This window comes from Solanum dulcamara, chromosome 3 (genome assembly GCF_947179165.1).
Source record: "Solanum dulcamara chromosome 3, daSolDulc1.2, whole genome shotgun sequence".
Classification (NCBI taxonomy): Eukaryota; Viridiplantae; Streptophyta; class Magnoliopsida; order Solanales; family Solanaceae; genus Solanum; species Solanum dulcamara.
Genome location: NC_077239.1, coordinates 35,260,433 through 35,271,316, shown reverse-complemented (window position 1 = coordinate 35,271,316; position 10,884 = coordinate 35,260,433). Strand labels below are relative to the sequence as shown.

Genomic DNA, 10,884 nt, shown 5'->3' with positions numbered 1-10,884 from the left:
TTTGCCCCAAGGGTCTGGTATCTTAGTGAAAAACATTGGTAAATATATTTTTATATTTTTTACTCTATTATAAACATAGTAATAATAATCTTGAAAGATACAAATATATTTATCTATTTCACACATATCATATAATTGTAATCGTAATAAAGCAATTTCATAATTTTTAATCATTGCAGGATATTTTAAAATATTATCTTCTTCGACAAATTCTAATCTTATAGCTTTTGTGCCCTTGTAATTAAATTAGCAATATTATCATCGGTACCAAAAATATCATTTCTAGTGGCGTCATTTAAGTTTTGCCAAAATCTTAGCACACTATTTAATAGACTTTATTTTATAAATTATTTAGTTGTGTCATAATCCATTTTATTTACTGTTACTGCTATTCTTAATGAAGTTTTCTATTTATTTATAGCTTCTTCAATATTATTGATACAATTTAAATCGAGATATATTCCAAACAGATTAATCGCTTCACTTTTTATTGACCCTATGTGTATATGACAATCTTTTGTTCTTGATGTAGAGTTTATACCTACATAAGCCCCGGTGGGTTTATTAAAACTTGTTCGGCTAGTTTCAGCCTGAGTAGGGAGTTCAGTAATATTAGGATTAAAATCTACTTCTTCTGGTTTGATAGTATTCATTTTTAAGTTTATCATATCCCCTTCATTTTTTAACTTGGTCTCTTTTATTTTTATTATAAGATTATCTATTTCAGAATTTTCTAAGAGGAGGTTTTACTTATAGGTTCTTTATCAATTTTTATTTCTTTTTGATTTAGTATATCTTTCAAAGTTTGAATTTCTTTAATTATTAAATTTTCAAAGTAAATTATCGTCCTCTATATTTCATATAAATTTTGCTCTATCTTTAGAGGATCTTGTTCATTAAGTAATTTATAGTTGTTTTTTTTGTCCATTTTATCATATACTAGCTGGATGCTGTTTAAAATAATAACTACTAAGTAATTTTATATTATCTTTTTCTAATAATATTTCCTCATTATTAGCAATCATTACTTCTTGTGTTTTCTTTATTTGTTCAATCATTGTAGTATCTAATTTTTCTAAATATCTTTGATAAAATTCTTCTTTTGTCTTAACTATTTTTAATTTTTTCTAAAATGTCCAACATAAAAGATAATCTAGTCTTATTACAGAAAAGAAAGGCAATCTTTTCAGTATCCAAAGCTAGAGGAATGAGTATTAGTTTCATCTTTAATTCTTTTAATATTATTAGTTAAACCTTCTATTATTATATCATAATTGGATAATAATAATAACAACAACATTAACAATAATAACAACAAGAAAAACAATAATAAAAATAATAATAACAACAACAACAATAATAATAATAATAATAACAATAATAATATCAACAACAACAATAACAACAACAATAATAATAATAATAACAACAACAACAACAACAACAATAACAATAACAAAAATAATAACAATAACAATAATAATAAAAATAACAATAAAAACAATAATAATAACAATAATAATAACAACAACAACAACAATAATAATAATAATAACAACAACAACAACAACAATATTAATAATAACAATAATAATAATAATACCAAGAATAATAATAACTATAATAACAATAACAACAACAACAACAACAACAACAATAATAATAATAATAATAAAAACAATAATAATAATAATAATAATAATAATAATAATAATGATAACAATAATAATAACAATAGCATTAACAATAACAATAATAACAACAACAACAATAATAACAACAATAATAATAATAATCATAATAATAACAATAATAATAACAATAACAATAATAATAATAAGAATAAGAATAACTAGAATATTATTATTATTATTAATAATAATAATAAAAAAAAACAACAATAAATAATAATAACAATAATAATAGTAATAATAATAACAATAATAACAACAACAACAACAATAATAAAAATAATAAGAATAACAACAACAACAACAACAACAACAATAATAATAATAATAACAACAACAACAACAACAATAATAATAATAATAATAACAATAATAATAATAATAATAATAATAATAATAACAATAATAATAATAATAATAATAATAATTATAAATAACAATAACAATAATAATAACAACAATAACAACAATAATAATAGCAACAACAACAACAATAACAATAATAATAATAAGAAGAAGAATAATAAGAATAACAACAATAATAATAACAATAACAACAACAACAACAACAACAACAACAACAACAATAATAATAATAATAATAATAATAATAACAACAATAATAATAACAATAATGACAATAATAATAATAACAAGAAATATAACAACAACAACAACAACAACAACAATAATAATAATAATAATAATAATAATAATAACAATAACAACAACAACAACAATAATAATAATAATAATAAGAATAATAAAAATAACAATAATAATAACAACAACAACAACAATAATAATAAAAATAATAATAATAATAAGAACAACAACAATAATAATAACAAGAAATATAATAATAATAATAATAAAAAGAATAACAATAACAATAATAATAATAATAAAAAGAATAATTATAAAAATAAAAATAATAACAATAATAATAATAATAATAATTACAACAACAATAATAACAATAATAAGAATAATAATAACTAGAATAATAATAATAATAATAATAATAATAATAATAACAATAATAATAACAATAACAATAACGATAATAATAACAAGAATAATAATAACTAGAATAATAATAATAATAATATTAATAATAATAAATAAAAATAAAAAATATCATGGGTAGCATAGATGACACCAACATGAGTGGCATATACCCCTAAAGACCATTCACAAGGAGTCAAGAAAAGGATCTCCAAGACCTACAAGCGATGTTCATGAAAAAGGAAGTGTTAGGGAAGCTTGAAGATCACCAAAGAAAGACAGACAATGTGTGAAAGGTCTATCAAAGTGAAGATGAAGAAGAAAAGAGACCATGTGTGCAAATGATCTTGTCATAAATTCAAGAACTCACAAAAAAGCCAACCAAACAAGTCCCTTATCTCTTTAAGGGTAAAATTGTAAAAGAAATTGTCTTCTTTATTTTTCTTAGTGTAAATAGTAGTTTTTCATTTTGGAAGATTTAGATTATGTTGAATATTGAACTCTAAAATTGTAGCATTTTCTTAGTGAGTAACTAGGGTGAACTCTTAGAATCGATAGTTAACATCTTGGGTTTGATTAATCAAAGTGTTACCCATTTGTGGTTCTTGGTTTTCTTTGATTTTTCTAGCTAGGATTTTGTTTGGGTTGTTGAAATCAATTCGGAGGTGAGCGTTTTAGCTCCTTGTTACCCATAATTTTAATAGCTTGAATATTAATCCACATATCTTTTTTCTTTTATTTCCTTTCCTTGTTTTGATTCTTATCATTAGTATCAAGAGCGTAGGATTAGGTTTGTTTTCACAAATCTATGTCTTGGAATTTGATCTATTCAAAAAATTTTAAAAAGAAACAAATTCATCCAAAAAATCCTTTTTTTGTTTTGATTTGTTGTTCTTGACATTAGATCCTTGTTCCCCAGTGTTTTTTAAGTGTAGATTTCAAATTTCATTGAATTTGGAATTGTAGAAGTGAAGTTGTTGTTAAAGATTTTTCAAACTTTTCAAATTTTGAAAGTGGGTCTTGTGATTGAAGAGGAATTGCAGGTTGCTAACCATTGAAGTTTGTTCTCTAAGTCAAGGAGAAACTAATCCTAAATTTTGACTGAATTTCGAGTTGATTTGAGGGTATTGGGATTTAGTAGGCGTTCTTGGTGTTTTTGGTGATCTTCAAACAGTTCTTAAAGAAGAAGGAAGAAAATATAGTTGATCCAATATTATGAAGTCAAAGTTGGTCAAGATGTTTATTGGTCTACCAGTGGAATTTTAAGGAAAGAAAGAAGAATCTGAAAGAAAAAAAATGCCACATCAGCTGCCAATCCCAATCGCATCTGACGCGCGTGTGTATCAGATCAAGAGGGTAAAACGTGCAGGTGTGCAACATTTTTATACTTGGCCAAATTTTGGGTCTCAAATTTTGGGACCCCCCAAAAAAAAACCAAGTGTCCAAACTCACTTCTTCTTCTTCTACACTCATTTTATTTTCATTTATCTACTATTTAACAACTAATTAGGAACTTTAATTACTTGTTAACTAGTTTCTAAACATCAAATCATCTCTTTTATTCTTCAAATTAATTAACGATAAGAAATTTCTTCTACTTTTGTTAGTTTTTTGTACTCCATTTTTTTGTACTTCTTTTCTTCTATTTTTCTTATCTTAATTCATAGATAACTTCTAGGTTCAAGTCCATTCGCTTTACTTTGGGTCATCCTTCTTTCAAGAGTCATGAGAATCCACTCCGCCACAAAGAATAGTTGACATGAATTGATTGAACGCAGCTAGTAACCTCGTATGTTGAGTTTTATAGGTATCATGTCTAATACATGTCCAATTGGAGAGGGATCGAAGAACATCATGGAGTCTCTCACCAACACTTCCAAGAAAATATCGGATTGAATGGAAGGACGGGAGGTATGAAAGAAAGGTTGATACGGGTGGAGAATGAGAATAGAGGAAAATCAATTCAACCTGAATATGAGGAATAAGGAGGGCGTCGGTGCATTCCACCACCATTACCCAGGGAGAAGCTTATATTCTACGTTTCCCTCCACAAAATAAAATCCTAAACTACCAACGCCACAATTTCCAAATAAACAACCCTCCAAACCACTTATGACAACCTACACCACATCCAAACCCTCAACCCTATCACCCCCTATAAGAAAACCTTCCTTTTGTTGCAAACCAAGTCCAATACCAAACTTCGTTCCTCAATTCTTCCAATTCAACCTTTCATGAAAACCACACATCACCTCTACAAAATCCCCCACAAATGACCTACCAAGACTACCAATACCAAAATCCTTTCTATGTTGAAAAGCATGAGGAGCTCAATAATGATGAGTTTCGGGAACATGGCGGTAGGGATGGGTATGGAGTACCAAGGGAAGGAGTATGACCTCAGGACTTGGGGTGGAAACAAGGCATGAAAGATCAAGAATATGGAAATAGAAAAGACAGGATGGTTAATAGATACGATAGTATGGGATATAGAGGTGATAGGATGGAAAATAAAGGAAATAGGTTTGCGGAAAGGAATGATCAAGATAAGGGCTTGAACACTATCAAAGTCACACTTCCAAAGTCTAAAAGGAGTAGTGACCTTGATGAGTTCTTAGAACGAAAAACTCAAAGTGAGCAAATCTTTCTCACGAATAATATCACAGAAAATTTGAAGGAAAAGTATGCTCTCATGTAATTTGAAGGGTACACATGTACGTGGTAGGAGTCCAAGAGGAGGGAAAGAGAGAGCCATCATAACTATGAGTTACCTAGTTGGAAAGAGTTAATTGCACTTATAGAGTTGAGATATTTGACTCCAAACTACTACGGAAAGGTGCTCAAGAAGATGGTTATGTTGAGGCAAGATACTAAAAGTGTTGAAGAATATTATGATGAGTTTGAGAACTTGCAGATGAAGTCTAAAATAGAAGAAAACATGCCATGCATAGTGATATGATTCATGGAAAACTTAAGGTATGATATCTTAAATCCCTTGAAGCTTAAAAACTATGAGACTCTTGAAGCGGCTTTTCATGATGTCTCAAAGGTAGAAGTGGATTTGAAAGAAGAAAAGTCATACAAGACCAAAAGTTCTTCAACTTCCACATGGGACAAATGTAGAGATAATTGGAAGGCAATATCTTCTCGAGAGCAACCTAAGAGAGGTGATCAAGCTAATCAAATCAAGATTGATTTCAAATCCAAGACAAATTAGCAACCACAAAAAGGTAGCTATGTTAAACCTAATTTTCCTCGCCCCTCTACAATTCAATGGTTTAGATATCAAAGGAGGGGAAATGTTACTAGTGAGTGTTCTAATAGGAGGACAATTATTGTTTTTTAGGATGGGTATAAGATGGATGATGAAGAAGAGAGTGATGACAAGAATGAGGGAGAGAGAGATTGAAGTGGAGGCGAGATAGGGAGATGAAGAAGAGAGGTTGGATGAGAGGGTAAATATTTCTTGCTTCATTGAGAAAAGGAAACCTTTGCTTGATAAAGGTGATGAATTGAAAGTGAATACCTCTCTTTCATTTGTTGTAGGAGAATTATGGGAGCCCTGTCCAAAGAAAAACTTGATAAAAAGGAGAATTTATTTCATGCTAGGACAAAATCCAAGATAAGGTGTATTCCTTGATTATTGATAGTAGAAGTTGCACTAATATGGTGAGTAGTTATTTAGTGGAGCTTATGCAAATACCAACAATAAAGCACTCTAATCCTTACAAGATACCATGGGTTAATGAGAGATAAGAAATGAAGGTCCTCAAACAAGAAAGTACTCAGTTTAGTGTGGGAAAGTATAATGATGAAATGGTTTGTGATGTTGTACCCATGTTGGCGTGACATATATTGTTGGGAAGGTCATGGAAGTTTCATAGAGATGTTTTACATCAAGGGAGATCCAACAAATACACTTTTCTAATTAAAGGTAAAAAGTATGTGCCTGCACCTCTCACTCCATATCAAGTGAGTGAGGAATATCAGGCTATAAAGGAGTTTCAGGAGAGGATAAGGGTGGAGGAAGCAAAAAGTGAAGGTGAAAGTTCCACTATTGTTCCAAAGGAGGGAAGTGCCTTGGCTAAAAATAATAAGAACATGTGCATGATAGCAAAGCCAAGAAAATTTTAAAGGGTGTGGATGAGGAACACTTTCTAGTGTGCCTTGTCAACACCAATCTTTTATTGCATGCTAACCAAGATACTAGCACTTTGCCTAGTATTGTTTCTTTTCTTTTTAAGGTCTATGATGAGTTATTTCGGAAGAAATGCCAGTGGAATTACCACCTTTGAGGGGAATTGAGAACCAAATAGATTTTTTACCGGTGTCACAAATTCCCAACTATCTAGCCTATAGGATTAATCTGAAAGAAACCAAGGAGATACAAAGCCAAGTGGAAGATATCTTTAAAAGGGGTTGATGAAAGAAATCCTAAGTCTTTGTGCCATACCGATAATTTTTGTTCCCAAAAAGGATGGCACTTGGAGAATATGTATTGATTGTAGAGCCATAAACAAGACCATGGTGAAGTATCGACATCCAATTTCTAGGATTGATGACATGCTTGATGAACTATGTGGCTCAAGTGTATTCTCCAAGATTGATCTTCAAAGTGGGTATAATCAATTTTGAATAAAATTGGGTGATGAGTGGAAGATGGCTTTCAAAACAAAGTTTAGGTTGTATTAATGTCTTGTGATGCCATTTGGGTTTAAAAATGCTCTGAACTAAATCAATAATAGGGGCCTCGCTGGACACATCAAAGATATATGCTAAGTACGCCAAACAATAGGACACAACTAGCCATCAGGCCCGCATAAATGATATGATCCCAGTCGGTGAGGGACTATAATCACCCTACCACAAGATCGGGGGAATGCCAAGCATGGCTAATGTAACAATCTTTGCATAATAGTTCAAAACCATATGGTGAGGGGATAGCCAATCCATGCCCAAAATAACATCGAAATCCAGCATATTAAGCAAAATAAGATCTGCCTGGATCTCACGCACCTGAATAGTCTCCATAAAGAATCTACAAATCTAATCCACTACTAAAGAATCCCCTCCCGAGGTCGAAACATACAATAACACCTCAAGTGACTCATAAACAATACCCAGATGAGGAGAAAAATATATAGACACATAGGAATACATGGAACTTGGATAAAATAAAGTTGAAGCAGTCTGCTGATGAATAAGGATAGTACTTGTGATACTATCATCTGATGCCTCAGCTTCTACCCTCACTGGAGCAGCATAGAAATGGCCCTACCGGGCTCCCCTAGGACCAGCTGCCCTGCCACCTGACTTGCCTTCCCAAGGACCTCCCCGAACACCATCCTGACCATTACCACATCCCTGGCCCCGATCTCTACCTCTGGGTAGAGGTGCAACTACTGCCAATGGTCTAGACAAACTGGGGAAGTCTCTAGCCCAATGTTCTAATGAGCCATAATTAAAGAATCTTGAAGCCTAATGTCCTATGATAACTTATCCGCAATAGGAAGAAAGAAGACCCATTCCCCTCGAGCTCTGCTTTACAGTGGAACCCCCCAAATGGGGCTGACTACCCTCAGTTGCTGGCAGAGCGGCCTAAACTGGCTGGTTGGACTGACCCTACTAGTACCAATCCTGCTGGAACTACTGGCGAGGTCTGTCATAAATATCATGCCCCCTAGACTGTGACCCACTATAGTGCCCTAAGGCCTGTCGATGAATAATCTTGATAGTTTGGGCAAGATCCACCACATCAAGAAAAAAGTGGCCCGTAGAAACCAAGTACTTAGTCCCCAACCTCAGCTAGGGCCTCAACCCGCGCATAAAATATTGTACCCGCTCCTCCTCAGTGGGTAGCTAGTGAAATCTGGCCTCGTACTTATCAATTACAATTTGACCCTTCTCCAATCATGTAAACTGATGCTCCTAGGGATGTATTGAGCCAAAAAGGCCTCTAAGAACTAGGCACATTTCAATGATGGTGACCCAACTGGCCTAGCCTACAAGTAAGAACACCACCACTGCCTAGCTAATCCACGAAATTAGTGAGAAGTAAAGTTGGTGCCTTTGGACTCTATAAGACCCAAGGAGTGGAGCATATCCTAGCAGGTAGTCAAACATTCCAAGGCATCCTCGCTAATGGCTCCAAAAAAATATTGGGGGTGATAACCTCCGAAAGACCCCTAACATCCTTTTTTGTTGTAATGATATCACACCCTCCAAAAATAATAGTGGGGGTACAACAACTGGTGGAGGTAGCTGAACCTCAAATGCTGGCTCACCAGGCGGATCCCGCGGTGCGAGTATTTTCACAGCTTAAGATGGGGACTATGGTATAACCCTAATAGCCTTGAAGAGCTGTACAATCACTAGTTGTAGTGCTGAGGTCATAACTGATATAGCGGGAGGTTTTACTGCTAGTGGTGGCCCCTCTGGCTGAGGAGGAATAGGGGCATCCTAATGTGCATCCACATACTCAGGAGTTATATCTGCATCAGGAGCTAGTGTGGCTCCCTTGCCCATGCCACGAGGTCGGCCTCTAGGCCTACCCGACCCTTATGGGTCATCACCACTAGTAGAACCGTGCATATGAACTATCCCTACAAAAAAGTGAAACAAATAAGATTTCATGAAACCAATAAGACATAAAACTGCACGAAATAATACAACATAGAGAGCGTTCTTAATTACATCTTGTAGCCTCTTAAAGATACGTTATGAACGTCAACGCACCTATCCGCGAGACTCTACTAGACGTTATGTCTTACAAGTAAGACTGGTGAACCTGGGGCTCTAATACCAACTTGTCATGACCCCTAATTTCTTAGGTCATGATGGTACCTATTATAACCCACCAGTAGGTAAGCCAACTCATAACCCAAAATGACAAGTAATGGATTTGAGGGAGGAAACTAACAAGAATAGAAAAGTCTAAAATAGGTAGAATAGATAAGCAGAAGCAGTCCAAAACACATATATACAAAAGAAGATCCCTCCCAAAACCTGGTGGTCACAAGAATAAAGCCACTAACAAAATGAGTACAAGTCGAAAAATTGGACAACAGAAATTGGATGGTCTCAAAAAGCAAAAGAGTAGTCAATATATATATATATGGAGACTGAAATAGTACAAAACACCATGTGCTCACCCCATCTCTATATTAGATTATTGCAGGCTCGATATCCACGCTGACCACTAATGCTAGGAGCAGAATCATGAAAAACATACAGATGTAGCTGAGTACAAAAAAAATAGGTACCCAGTAGGCATCATAGGCCGACTGAGTTTTAAAAGTAAAGACAATATGAAAAGATGGAATAGAGCATAATAGAGGTCAAGAGAGGACAATTATAATTTAATAATATGATGCACATGGGTGTATAAAGGAATAACTGAAGTAATCTACAAACTAAACTACACCTGACTGGACTCCCATAATCCCAGAAGGTACACTTTTGCGCAAGTTTAAATAAAAACACGAATGGACCCCTATAAGCTCGACGAGTACACATAATAGCTATGAATAAAGAGAACTAAATCTCAAGACTCAAAACAAGAGTGTACCAAACTAGAACCTCAACCAACACCAGTATAATCTGATTAAACGGAGGCCGAACCTCGCATCAGATTCTCTATAAAAGTATCCATGTAACCTAATGCAAATACCAAGTAATTAAGACTAGATCTCCAACCGGATGCTCTATATAATCTTTTGAGTGATCGAGGTCGGAGCTTAAATCTAATTATTTGTTGAAATATCAATAAGGTCGGGGCTGGAGCATGAATTTGGATGCCCAACTAAAGTGCCAATGTAGCTGCTGAATGGGTACTAATCGATCCATATTCATAACATCCATGGAAAATCATCCACACATAGCCCATCAATGTAATTCCTGAGGGTGAATACACATCTAACCTCCAATTGCGGAATGAAATTGGTGTTGCCGTGATAACTCACAAAACCATAGAATCAAAGAAATATGGTAAGACTATCATCGAAACAAGCGCATCACCTAGCTAAAGATCAAACTATCAGGTTCAAATAATGCAGTTCTAAGGCAAGCACTAGTAAAACCTAGGATAAGGCCTAAAATACTTCTAATAAATAACAAACAAGTATACAAATACTTCACATAGCATAGAGGATCAAATAATAGTACAAGACATGCTCACAGTTAACCG

The 10,884-nt window shown here is 33.3% G+C and overlaps 1 pseudogene; it reads left to right on the top strand.

Annotated features, from left to right (window-relative positions):
• The first annotated feature begins 2,026 nt into the window (after positions 1–2,026).
• The window catches only part of LOC129883542 (uncharacterized), a 60,063-nt pseudogene continuing 51,205 nt past the window's right edge, over positions 2,027–10,884 (top strand).